General features: G+C 51.2%; 1 protein-coding gene across 3 annotated transcripts in view; it reads right to left on the bottom strand.

The window, feature by feature from the left end:
• The window catches only part of RRBP1 (ribosome binding protein 1), a 65442-nt gene extending 58645 nt beyond the window's left edge, over positions 1–6797 (bottom strand). For all 3 annotated transcript variants that reach the window (XM_086701628.1, XM_086701630.1, XM_086701629.1), the window contains exon 1: positions 6545–6797. The gene's annotated coding sequence lies outside the window, so the exon portion shown is untranslated. The remainder of the gene's footprint in view (positions 1–6544) is intronic.
• Positions 6798–14102: the final 7305 nt, after the last annotated feature.

Below are 14102 nucleotides of genomic sequence, written 5' to 3'. Positions count from 1 at the left end.
CCAGGCCTTCCACTTAGGGTCACTTCAAACCCCTGGACTCTATGAGCAGAGCAGGATCATCCCCATTCCAAAGTGTTCCTCCATGAATGTTACTGTCAACCTCTCAACTGCAGCCAGGCTGGAGGGAATCCAAAAATCACTTGGCTCTATAATATGTTTTTTGTGTTTTATATCTGATGCTCTAGGAATCCTGACTACTTCAGGCTAAACAATAATACATTCCTAGAACACAAGCAGTAGAAAATCCTCTCCCCATTAGCTTGGCAAGGATGGGCATCCACTGTGTGCCAGCCACTGTTCCAGGCATTAGGGATACCAAGGGGAAAGAAAGCAGACAGATCCCAGCATTGGCAGAGCAGACAAAGTCAGTCCCACGTGCAGCATGTCTGGCTGATGATAATGAAGGGAAAGAAATACGGAGAAGCAGGCCAGGGAGCAGGGGTGAGGGTGGGGATCTCTAGGGGCTGTCACTTTAAGTAGGGAAGAAGATGGGGGAGAGCAAGCCCTGTGGCCTTCTAAGAAACAGCGGCTAGCTGCGTGGACAGCAACAGCACGTACAAAGGCCCTGAGGCAAAAGCATACGGATAAACAGGCCGGTGTGACTGGAGCAGAGGACACAGGCAATGGCAGGAGTGAAGCCACAGTGAAAGCGGGGCCCTTGGAGGCCACTGTGAAGACTCTGGCCAAGGAGGGTCTCAAGCAGAGAAGTGCTAAGAAGGCAGGGGGTGAGAGCTAGTGAAGTAATCCACGGAAGAGAGGGGTCTGGACCAGGGTAGTGCCAGTGGAAGAGGGGAGAATGGTTGCATTCCTGCTCTGTTTTGAACGTGGAGGTTTGCCGCTGTACAAGATACAAGAACCAGAAAGCAAATAATTGAGGATAAACCGAAGTTTGTGGCCTGAAAGATGGAGCCATCTGGCCTAGCTTCGTTTTACATGAAGAGGCAATGGAAGCCCAGGGAGGACAAAGTCATGTCCAAGCTCACATAGCTTGTTTCTAGGACCAGAACCCCAACTAGCACTTCTCCCTCTGCCCCAAACTGCAGCTCAGCGGGAGACAGTAGTGACCACTCAGGTCACACCCGGATGCCCTCCAACTCCTCTATGCTCTCAGACGCCGCAGCAGACAGTGCCCCCTGGGAGACCACCGATACTAAGCACGGAATGTAAACCAGGGTAGGAATGCTGGTGAATGAACCATGGGCCCTGCCCAGAGAGGATGACCACAGCCCCTGCCTGCCATGCAAGAGAACAGACCTGCTGTGCTCACACACTCCCATTCTCCCAAAAGAACTCCCAAATCTAGACTTTAATGAAGAAATTCTCCTTTAGAAGGCGGCTCAGCTGTTTAACAACATGAGGTTGGCCGAACAAATCTCATGTGCAGGCCAAGTTCAGTCCACACAGGGCACCATCCTGGAACCAGTCCCAAGACAGCCTAAAACAGACCTGATTCACTCACACCTTGACCAGGGTTAGGGCATGGAATTAAAGGTTTCAGTTTAAGACGGAATTTTAGTCCAACTTTTCAGCCAGCAGATGACATTCATTATTCCTATAAATAGCTGATAACTTCTAAACCAACCTCAGTGGACCTCCTCTCCCACTGAAAAGAGAATATGCAGCTGCCCATCATTCTGGGTTCTTTGTTAACTTTGGCTTTACCTTATTCTCTGTGGAGTACTAAGATAAGCCCCTTAGAACAGCCAAGAATTCAAAAAGTCTTCCCAAATACCGTCCAATGATTCTTTCGAAGTTATACAGAGAACAGAGTCCTGCAAATGACCCAGGAAACAATTTATGCCAGCCAACTATGAAAACACCAATACACTACTAGTGTAAGGTTCAGGGACCAGCAGCTGTTCCAATCTTGCCAAAATAATCAAACTCAGATGCAATACTTTGCTCACAAATCAAAGTTGCTCCCATTGCTAGACAGTGGGAGATACGCCACTCAAGGCACTTAAGGTAAACATATTAGATGCGTCCGATTTTTACCTGTGGGAGTCCGGTTGCCAGTTTCAGGAGGCTCATCAGAATTTGTCTGCCCAACGCCTGGGTGGCGCAGTCGGTTAAGCGTCCGACTTCAGCCAGGTCACGATCTCGCGGTCCGTTAGTTCGAGCCCCGCGTCGGGCTCTGGGCTGATGGCTGAGAGCCTGGAGCCTGTTTCTGATTCTGTGTCTCCCTCTCTCTCTGCCCCTCCCCCGTTCATGCTCTGTCTCTCTCTGTCCCAAAAATAAATAAACGTTGAAAAAAAAATTAAAAAAAAAAAAAAAAAAAAAAGAATTTGTCTGCCCAAGAAAACAACCTTCTAGGAAGTCCCTGAGTTAATTTTCTATAATGCTGGATGGCCCTCTTGCCCACGCTCTCACTTAGAATTAAATATTAACTTTCCCTACAAGCCATATGCTGTCTGCCCAATACCTATTTGGCTTGGTTTGACCATTTTGATGCTGTTGATAATAGGTAAGAACTTCCCCAGGGCAGGGCCACTATCTGTTCTGCTCCCCCACCCACTTTTTTTTCTTGGTATGCAATTTACAATGCACACAAGGAGGCAGGAATAAACGTTTTCCAAAGGCGATTAGGGTGAAGCTCATGAACTGCCACTAAGTCAACCGCTTTTAACGTATAAAATGGGGCATTTTATGTGGTTCGACATAATATTCCTAAATGATCAAGAACAGAGACTTGAATGTTTAAAGAATTCCAGCTACCTGGAACTCTTAAAAAGAAAAAAAAAAAAAAAAAAGAATTCCAGCTATCTCCAGACCAGCATTGCCCAGGAGAACTCTCCATGATAATGGAAATGATCTAAATCTGCACTGCAAACATGTGGCTACTAAGCATTTGAAATACAGCTAGTGTGACTAAGCCATATTTTACTGGCCTCATTGTAACTGTCTTCAGCTTAAACAACTCTATGCAGCTACTGTATTGGACAACACAGTTGTAGACGACAGTTTTTTTTTTTTTTTAAGTTTATTTATTTTGAGAGAGAGAGAGAGGGAGGGAGGGAGGGAGAGGGAGAGAGGGAGAGAGGGAGAGAGGGAGAGAGGGAGAGAGGGAGAGAGAGAGAGAGAGAGAGAGAGAGAGAGAGAGAGAGAAGAACCACCAGAGGAGGGGCAGAGAGAGGGGGACAGGGGATCCAATGAGGGCTCTGTGCTGACAGCAGAGACCTCGGTGTGGGGCTCAAACTCCCAAACCGTAAGATCATAACCTGAGCTGAAGTTGGACACTTTACCGACCGAGCCACTCAGATGCCCCTAGATGACAGTTTCTTTGCACGAGAAACAGGTCTCACTCATTTATATTTAATGTTTGAAGGCCCAGCATGCAGGAGACACTGCATAAAGAAATGAAAAATACCTTTTTGCACTGATCACATTTTCAACTGGCTGTCTACCTTTCTTCCTCTGAAGCTCTTAATTCCAATCTTCTAGATCCATGTCTTCCCTTGAGTAGTTACTATCCCAGTAAATGTGGAATTACAGGACCCTGTGGGTGAACATTCAGAAGGCCATGCCCACACTGCCCAGGAACTGGGCAACAGGAACTGGCCTGACAGCCACCTGACCTGCTGGGCCTCCACATTTCCAGCGGTAGAATGGGAACAACACCTTTCCTATAGAATGAGGTTGTGCAAGGCCTAGGTACACACTGAAGTTGTGGACTCTATTTCTAAACAGTAAACCTTAAAAACAAAACGGGGCTCAGCTTGAGTTGTCCAATAAAGTAGTTGGATAACTGAGAGACGATTGACAGGTATGGCCATCTACCAGTCAACATTCAGCATGTTACAGGCCAGGCCTTAACTACAGTAGACCCAGGATGTACAGATGGATAGCACAGACCCTGCCTCTGTAATTCGGACTGACCGTTATTTTTTCCCTCCTGAAGCAAGATTTTAGGGCAGAAAACTCTGCTATCTGGAAAGAACTTTTGAGTCCCTGCCTATGTGTCATTCATTAGCTAAAGTTCCCAGAGATAAAAGAACAATGAGTCTGGGGTCCTGACACTTTTAAAAGGTGTCCTTGTTACATACACAGTAAGCCAATATTCCAGTTAAATCATTCCCATTCAACCCCTTAGACAGAATTTGGTACTGTATAATTATTGCAGCCTGTTGACTCTTCAGCAAAGAGCTTGATTGCTCAAATGTGACTCAATGACTTGGATGTATCTAAAACTCTCCCATCACCAAAAAAAATATTCATACACCAAGGTACTACTCTAACTTCTAAACTCTTTATAGATGTTGAGAGGCTGATTCCTAACTACAAAAGAAAGGAGTCCTGTTATAGCAGAGTGCTTATGGCTCTCCCCACTGGCCGTCCTCTGCTTCCAAACCCCAAGACGCCTCACTTGTCCCCATCCCAGCCACCCTGCAGGCCACGTCTGCAGTGCTCCACGTTAAGGGAAAACTTAGCCTAGTAGGAGGTATGCCCCCACTTTTCCTCCTTTGCTTAAATAGAGAAGGAAGTGGTATCTCCAGGACCTTAGAATCGGAAGCTTCTTTTCTGGAAGGGAAACAGGTTGGCAGCCCCTGGTGGAGCTGACCTTTAGAAAGTTCATGAAGTAATTGAGACATCACCACCGTAGGCAGCATGCTGCAGGATCACCAGGACCTCTCTGGTGTCAGATTAAGAGGAAGTTAAGAGCACACACAGAAGGAAAGTGTAAGGAGGCAGGCAGAGACAGTAGGAGAAGGCTTCCCAACTGTGCAGAGCTGGCATAAAATGTGCAGCTGTCCCTCCTAAGACTACAAGAAAGAAGACCCAGGTTTCTAGAAACACTCAGCAGCCAGAGTTCTAAAGAGGTATCTAGCCTAGGATGTGAGGTCCTAGTGGGCCCACTTCCTCAACCTCCAAAATATACCATCCAGATGCCCCCAGCCAGCACAATAAGCAAACAGTGGTGGGAAGCTCCCAAGCACCCTTTAAAGTTTCATTTCCTTGGTGCTTCCCAGTCTCTGCTGACCTCCGACCTCCAGGAGTATTGCCAAACTGCCGTCTGTTTGCACAAGGTCCTAGTTTTTCCCAGCACTTGTGGGGGAGGCTCCTCTAACCATGCGGTGAGAGAGTAGGTGGTATCTCTCCAGGCTACAGATACGGAAACCCAGGTTCGGAGAGGTTAAGGGGCTTGCGCAGGGGGTCTGTAAGAGAGGCATCAGGGTGGATGGACCCTGGGACTTCTGCGAGCCTTCGGTCTGTGGCAGGCGGGCTGGAGTCAGCCCCAGACTCCACCTCCCTCTGGTGCCCCACAAGCCCCTAAAAACTCATCCGAGCATTAACAGGCAACACTTGTTGGCTATTCCTTACGCGTGCTGGGTCTTCACAGCTTTTCTCTTAAGTAGAAATGATTAGCAACCCCGTTTTTCAGAGGGAAAAGCTGGACACCCGAAGTGAGGCAGCTTGGCCCTGGTCACCCTCAGAGCTTCAGGGATTTCAAAAGCCCACTCCCTTAATCGTTATACCACAATGAGCTACCATTTATGGTCTGTACGCTGGGGAAGGGTCCCTGACGCTTCCCGGACGCCCTACTGGAAGCGCGGACCCCAGCCCATCTTCCCTGCCCCAGGGCGCGGACTGGGGAACCCGGCGGGCTGGGGCGAGCGCCAGGCCGGGTGCCAGCGCGCCCCGGCCCGCCGGGCCGGAGGTGCCCGCTTCCGCCCGGGCATGGCACCGCCGGGCCATTCATCGTGGCGCGGGCGGGGCGGACCGGGCAGGGCCCGGGTGGCCCCGTCACCCCGCTGGGCGCCCTCGCGCCGGACTCCGCGCGGCCCGGCCGGGAAAACGGTGCCCCTAGCCCCGCCGCCAGGGGGAGCAGGGAGCCGCCGCCCGACTCCGGGAAGTTGCCATCGCGGCCGCTCGGGAGTCCGGACCCCGGACGGCCCCGGTGCTCTCACGGCGTCCCCTGCAGCCCGCGTCCCGGGCCCGCCCTGTCGGGGGCCGCCCGCCCCCCGGAAGCGCCTTCAGGCCGCAGCCCGCAGGCGGGCGTGCTGGGCCCGCGGGCCCCCCATTCAATCCCGCCCTCCTCCCCCCGACCGGCCCCCGCCGCCTTCCGCCCGCTCCCCCCCCACCCCTCCAGCCCGGACTCCAGCCCGGCAACGTCATCCGGCCGCTTCCCGAAACTTAACCCCTTCCTCCGCCAGCTGTGCGCCGCCCCGCCCCGCCGCCAACTTTCTTCGCCCAACTTCGGAGCGTGCGGGCCGGCCCGACGGCCCGCAGGGAGGGAGGGGTCGCCACGTCGTGCCGCCAGGCCGCCACAGGTCCCCTCCGACCGCTTAGGGGCGTGAGGTCCACGCCGCGGGGCGCACTCCGCCGCCGCCCCTGCACGGGGTTCGCCCGGAACACGCCCCCCCGGGGCCCGACCCGACCCCGAAGGTCGGTGGCCGCGGCGACGGCCGGCGGCGGGCGGCGCCGCCGGGGGAGGGGCCGCCAAGGAGACGTGTCACTCGCGGCGCGGCCGGCCCCGGCGCCCCGACGGCCCGGCCCGCGCGCCGCCGCCGCCGCCGCCGCTGCAGGGCCCTGCCAAGTTTCTTACCTGCAGCCGGAGACGCGGGAGGGAGAGCGAAAGGACAGGAGCCGCCGCCGCCGCGGAACCGGGAGAGAAGCCCGCTGAGCCTCCGCCGAGAAGCCGCCCCCAAGCAGCTGCAGGCACCGCGACCCCGACGCCGTCCGCCCCGTCCGCCGTCCGCTCCGGCCGCTCGCTGGCTGCGTGCGCGCGTGTGGAGTCGTGGCACTTTCTGCCTCGGAGCTGGCGAACGGCCCCCTCCGCCGGGATCGCCGCCTCCTGCCTTCCCCACCCGGGCCAGCCATTCATCGAGCCGCCTTTTCCCATTGGCCCGCGCCCCGCCACTCCGCGGGTCACTGGCCAGTCAGAGCGCGGGCGGCCGAGCCGCGGCGGCGGCCATTGGGCGAAGAGGAGGGTCTCCGCCTCGGCCAATGGGAGAGGGGAGGAGCTGCGGGGAGCCGCGGGGGGCGGGGCCAGGGAGGGGCGGGGTCGTGCGGTGCGGCGCTCGGCCCTGCGCGGGGGCGGGGCGGGGCCGAAACGCCCCGCCAAAGCGGGAGGGGGCGCCGGTAGGTCCCGCCCACCCCAGGCCCGCGGCGCCGCTCGCAGTCGCTGCCTTGGGGCGGGCGCTGCCCAGGCAGCATGCAGAAGGTTCGAATACAGGGGATGCCGGGCCTGAGCCCCTGGATCTCGACAGGGTGAGGTGGCGGTGGGTGTCACCCTGAACGCGGTTGCGCAACCCGCCAACAGCAGAGAGGAATGCCTTATTTAAACCCACTGAATCCCACTCCCCCCCGCCCCCCAGCAGCGGCTCCACCGGGCCCAGGGTGTGAGGACAAGTTCGGCTGGGGGTCAACCCCGAGAGGACAAGTTCTAATCTTCAAAGAGATGGCATTCAGTACCGGAAAGGATTTTCTTGAGCAAATGGAGGAATTGGGATTGAAAGGCCAGAAGGTGCACAAGGAATCCAAGGTGGATGTGATTGCACCCATTTTTAGAGGTGGTGCAATTGAGTAGTCTAATAGAGTTACTGGTACAAAGCACAACTGGCAGAGCAATAAATATAACCCACCCTATGGCGTTTTGCTCCATGTAAGGAAGAAGGTGAGGGGGTCTGACCCAAGCAAACTCACCCATTTCCCTGAAAACTGAACAAATAGTACTTCATTCTGTAGTTTCCTCCCCTCAATACAAGCCAACACTGTCTCTTCATAACCAAATAAGTCTTTCAATTAAGATAATTTTAGGCCTGGTTTTTAACCATTATATCAGGGTCTTTTAAGGCCAACTCTTTGAATGTGAGCCAAAGCCAGCTTCTTTCAAATTAAGGTCTCCAAAAACCCAAAAGGGCTGCTGCAGCCTAATCTCCACACCACTTCCCTGGCCCCTGTGGCTGCAGAGTCCTGTTCCTAATATCTGTTTGTTGGGCAATTTCACATTACCCCTTGCTCTGTCACTGGTGCGGTACTAGCTGTTGTTAGAAAGATGTGAAAAATACAAGCTATGGTAAGGGACTAGAGGGGCGGAGTTGAAATTAAACCGTTCATTCCTATTTTTAATCTCAGCAGTTCCTTAACACATTAATGATTAATCAAAGGGAATTAACCTGGATTAACTTTCAACACTCAGTCTGTTTCCAGCGGTGAGCCCCCGCTTGAAATAAAAGTCAAGAATCTCAGCCTCTGGCCGGCATATCAAGTAGTTCTTCTTTTTTTTTTTTTTTAAGTTTATTTATTTATTTTGAGAGAGAGAACGAGAGCATGAGTGGGGCAGGGGCAGAGAGAGAGAGAGGCAGAGAGAGGATCCCAAGCAGGCTTCGAGATGTCAGCCCAGAGCCCAACACGGGGCTCACTCTCACGACTGTGAGATCATGACCTGAGCTGAAATCAAGAGTCGGATGTTTAAGTGACTGAGCCACCCAGGTGCCCCACATCAGTTAGTTCTAATTGATCATGGGTAAACCGGTTAACTTTTCTGAACATGGATGTATCCCTCTAGGGCAATCTGAGTTTTAGAGAAGAAAGTCACTCATTGTTCATTCATTCATTCATTCATGCATGCATTCATTGGTGTTTGTTGAGTGCCTGGTATTCACTACCAGGCTGGGCATAGCCTAGAGTGATATGCAGACTAGGTGAAGACTCAACTGCCCCTGAGGGCCTTGCTGTGGGTTTAGGTTTTCCCAGAAGCAGATCCTGACATGGATTCAAGTGACTCACTTGGGGGTAATCACAGGACACATTGGTAGAGAAGTAGAATGGGAGAGAGCTGTGTCAGGCAAGTAGCACAATATCAGGCTAGTGACTGGTGTGGGCAACCAGGGCTCAGAATCGCTGGGCATGCCGGGACACTGTGTGGCACATGTCCCAGAGACGTCCTACCTGCAGGAGGAGGAGGTGTGTTATTTACCCACCACTCCCACTCCTCGTTGATTGAGGGCTTCTTCTGGGAGGACTTTAACTGGTCTCATGCCCCAGAGAAAAGCCTTCTGGCAGAAAAAGGCAGCCGCTTGCAACAAGAAGCCCTTGGCAGAAGGATGCGTGTGCCTGGAAGGTGTGGAAGGGTCACAGTAGTGTCTTCTTTGCAACTGTGATGCCGAGCCTGACGCAGCACCTACACAGAGTAGAGGCTCAGTAAACACATGTTCCATAAATACGTCAAGTGAATTACAATTGCAAAGGATTACAGGATTCCTAGGGGTGAGGGTTACTTCCCCAAAAGGGGCTCTGTGTTCCCTCCCATAATCTGACATTTGGTTTGGCTTCAACCCAGTGTATGTTTCAATACGGAGAGGTGGCCTGGCCTGAGCGTTCGCCTGTCCTCCCTCCCTGCTCCTTGTCCTCCCTCCACCAGGTTCTGTTAGGGCCAGGGCAGCCCCCACGCCCCACTGCCCCTGCCGCCTGGCCTAGCCTGACTCTCACCACGTGCCCACGGAGCCCCCCAGCCTTGGTCCTGCTCAGCGTTGTCAGCGTGTCTTGATCTTGCGCTTTCCCGTGGTGTGTCTGGGGAAAACAGGAACCACCCCAGGATTAGGTGGATGGGGGTGCCTGTGTGGAGCCGGACGGGCTTCCCTCAGGCTCAGGGCCCCTGGCCCTGCTGTGTCTTCTATCGCAGGCTCATATCTGCCAAATCACACAGCCTTCCATGGCAGCAGAGAGACCCCGTGGCACAGTGCAGCCTCCAGGTCCTGTCTGCTCAGTGCCGGGCACGAGGCTAGAGCCTGGGAAACAGGTCTCTGCCATCCCCCTGGATGATAGTCCAGTGAGGGGCTGTCACGGTAAAAGGGCCAGAGAGAGAGGCCCGAGGTGATGGAGGGCCCTCAGGCAGGGGCGCTAACCTGGACTGAGGAGAGCAGAGGGGGTGACAGCAGAAGCTTGAAAGAGAAGTGGCAGTTACCTAGCCCAGAGAGTGGGTGAAGGGTGCACCTGGTGAGAGAGGAGCAAGGACAAAGGCCTGGTGACCCAAGCTGGCATGATGCACTAGGAGCAACTCTGAGTTGTTTGGTTTTGCCAGAACCCCCAAGACTTGCAGAAGACCGTAAGAAGAGACGAGTCTCAAAATGTGATCATAACGAGCACCAAGGGAACCATTTTGGATGATGTCAATGGTCCATATCTTGGTGATAGTGATGGTCACATGATCAAATCACCCTCTCTTGAAAGGGTGAAGTTGGTTTGTGAGGAAATTGTATTTCAATCAACCTGACTCAAAAAGAGGGCGTATTGGGTTTTCCTTGTGTGTTAAAAACAAATAGAACATTCTTAATAGGAAACCCTAAATATACAAGAGTAATTACCTGGTATGGCCTATGAACTCATGGCTGTACTTTGCTTTCTATTACTTAATTGCAAATATTATTTTAAATGAGTAGAAAGATGAGAATATCTTACAGTGTAAAAAGAGCTTTTGCTTTATCGACATCTATGAAAGGATGATAAATGACAAACAGAATTAAATGTTATGTGGGAAAAAAGTCATTGTGACAATATGTAACATTTTTACATCTTGTCATGTGCCAGACATTATTTGAGATGCCCTACATATAGGTAAAAATATTTAATAACCCTCAGAATGATTCAATAAAGGAGGTACAGTTATTATCTCCATTTTATTAATTTTTTTAATGTTTATTTATTTTTGAGAGTGATACAGAGTGCAAGCCAGGAAGGGGCAGAGAGAGAGGGAGACACAGAATCGGAAGCAGGCTCCAGGTTCCGAGCTGTCAGCACAGAGCCCAATGTGGGGCTCGAACTCATGACCTGAGCCAAAGTCAGACACTTAACTGACTGAGCCACCCAGGCGCCCCTTTTTATCTCCATTTTAGAGATGAGGAAACTGAGGCACAGAGAGGTTAGACAACCTGCCCAGTGTCACAGGGCTAATCAGAAGAGGAGTGTTTGGCTCAGGGCACATGCACGTAACTCCTGCATTTGGTGTCAGATACCGGAAGGCGTGCTGTACCTATGTGTGGAGGGGGTAACTCTGACCTTCAGTGGTGGTGACTCAGGGAAAGGTTTGTGATCAATGACAGCAGATATCACTCCCTTGGCACTCTCTTTCCCGTGATAGTGATGCTCAGCTTGGTTGGGGACCCACTAGGTTGAGGAACCGTCGTAATAGCTCCAGAGATGAGGGTTTAGGAGTGGGACAGTGGTAGGAGCGGGGGATGCAATGATCCTTTGGGAGGGGTGATTAGGAGGTGAAATAGGTGAGGGTTGGTGACCATGGGGTGAGGGACAGAGATTTGCCACTTGCGAGCCACTGTTCCTGGCCTGAGTGACACCACTGGAGCAGGACCCACAGGAGAATGGACACATAAGGGACAGGAACTGGAGAGGCTATTACATGTTTATTGACATGTGGAGTTTGAGGAGGCTGAGGGAAGTCCAGGTGGAGACACTGTTTCTGTGGGCGTGAAGCCCAGGCGCTGAGGCCGGTGTGGGTAACACACACTGGAAACCCAAGTACATGAGTGGGGGTTCAAACCTTAAGGACGGAGATGCTCATGTGTGGCATATAGAGCTGGGAGCTGCATGTGGATGGAGACAGGAGAAAGCCAAGACTAGAGTCCTGGACAGAGAATGGAAACCCCACAAAAGAGTCTGTATTGATCAGCTTTTGCTGCATAACAAACCACTCCAAACCTCAATAGCTTTAAAAAAGGCTTGAGTCTTGGATGATCTTGGCTGGCCCATGCCTGGATCTTTGGGTGGGCTGGGGTTCACCTCTAGTTTGGGCTTGACTGGGGCATCTTAGAAGTACTGCTCCACCTGGATCCCTCCCTTCTCCTGGATCAGGGAGGTAAAAGGGTCATTCACCTCAGCAACAGCTGAAGCAAAGGAAAACAAGCAGAAATACACAAGGTCTCTCGAAGGCTTACAACTGTGTCACTTCCACCTTGTTCTATTGCCCAAAGCATGTCACATGGACAAGCCTAGATTCAACAGGAGGGGAAATATGGCCAGGCGTGAAGAAAGGCACTACTGAGGCAATCTACCACTGAGCCCAAGAAAGATGGCAAGGGTAAATCAGGAGAGGATGGGCGTTCGTGGAAGGGAGAGAGTTTTGAGAAATAAAGAATGGTAAGCACTGTTAAATGCATCCTGGTAATCCAGCAAGATAAAGACTGGACTATGTGTTAAACATGGCAACTCAGGAGTCACCAGGGACCTTGGGGAAACAGTTTTAGAGAAGGAGTGGATGATAAGGTAGCTACCAACTTGTGGAACGTTCAGAGATGAATGACAGTGGGGAGAGACGAAACCATGTGCACCCATCCATCCAACGGATGAATCCAACTCAGTATCTGCTATGTTTCCATCATTGTTCTAAGTGATGGGGAGACAGCCATGAACAAAGCAATGGGTTTCCTTTCCTAAAGCTCACATTCTAGTGAGAGAAAGTAGACAAGCCAACCAATAAATAAACAAGACGAATTAAAATGGTGCAAAAGGCTATAAGAAAAAGAGAGCAGCATCTAGTGATGGAGAACATGGTCAGAGGAAACCCTCCTGGGGAGGTGATGGTTGAGTTGACACCTAAACATGAGAAGAAGCTGATCTTGTCTTGGAAACGAGGATAAGAAGAATAAGTGAAAAAAAGCCAGGGGTGGCCGGAAGCTTAGCAGATAGTTCAGGGAACAGGAAGAAGGCTGTATGGCTCTTCCAGGAGGAAGAGAAGAAAGGCAAGGGAAGCAGGAAGGTACCTAGGTAGGTCCTGCATTCCCTAGGAGGTATTGGGAAGCCAATGGGGGTGGGGAGCTTTAAGCAGGAAAGTCTTGCAATCTGATCCACATTTAAAAGATTATATTAGCATTAGTTAAGTCAGTGGGAATGAGGGATCCCCAGACCAGCTGGGAGGCTTTTGCAAAATTCCAGGCAAGATAAGAATGTTACGCTGGTAAATATTTAACAATGGCTATGGAGGTAGGGGGTAGAGGGGGCATTTCTAATTTGCAGCAATTGCCAATTTCAATGGTGTCACTACTCCCATCATAGCTGATTTCAAGCTACTGAGTCACTGAACACAAAGGTGGGAAGGAATTTGCAACAATATGCCTTCATATATCACAGAGATAATCTCATAAATTATCTCACAGACATACGCAATAGTAAAATGTAGTGAAATAATTGGGAAGTGATGATGTTTAGTATTTATTACTTTTGTTTTTCACATAATCTATTTCATTGTAAGTTTATATCATTAAAATTTTGTAACAAGCTTTTTCTTAAGTTTATTTATTTATATTGAGAGAGAGAGAGAGAGAGCCAGGAAGAGACAGAGAGAGAGGAAGAGAGAGAATCCCAAGGAGGCAGCACAGAGACTGATGTGGGCCTCGATCTCACGAACCACAAGATCATGATGAGCCAAAACAAAGAGTCAAATGCTTAACCGACTGAGCCACCCAGGCGCCCTTTATCATTAAAATTTTTAATAATGGCTGTGTTTAATGAACTGCTTGAAAAATTCTTGAAAATGTAACAATCAGCTGTTGTGAGCCAGTTGGCTTCTCCACACCGCTGAATATAATAGTCATCTGGACCAGAGTAGAGGGTGTGTGTGTGTGTGTATGTGTGTGTGTGTGTAAGAGAGAGAGGGAGACAGAGAGAGAGACCCAACGAGATTTGAAAATATTAGAACAATGAGATATTGTACGTGCTCATGTTGACATTTCTGCACACATCTCATTCCTTGTGTGAACTTTGAACTCGTTGGGGTCAGTAGCTCAATCTGATGCATCACGATGCTCCTTGAACACCTAGCCCAATGCCTTGATTCTGGCACAAACTCACCCTAGGTTGGGTCTCCCCAGAAGACATTGAGGAAAAGATTTGAGTGAAGGCAGTTTATTTGGAAGGTGATCCTAGGAATCACCAGGAAGGGAGTGGAGAAGTGAGACAGGAAGGGAAGATGGCCAAAGAGCAGTGCCTGGTCAGCACATTTCCTCTCTAGGCAGCTGAAGCCTTAATTCCAGCAGGGAACTCTGGGAGACAGTGTGGACTATGCCTCAGAGTCACCCAAACTGAGAAGCAAGGAAGCTTGGGTACTTATTTACCAGCTCCTATCCACCACTGGTTGAAGGCTACTCCTA

Source organism: Puma concolor, chromosome A3 (assembly GCF_028749965.1).
Source record: "Puma concolor isolate L17-30 chromosome A3, mPumCon1.1.hap2, whole genome shotgun sequence".
In the NCBI taxonomy this organism is placed as follows: domain Eukaryota; kingdom Metazoa; phylum Chordata; class Mammalia; order Carnivora; family Felidae; genus Puma; species Puma concolor.
This window is presented reverse-complemented; position numbering and strand designations above follow the sequence as displayed.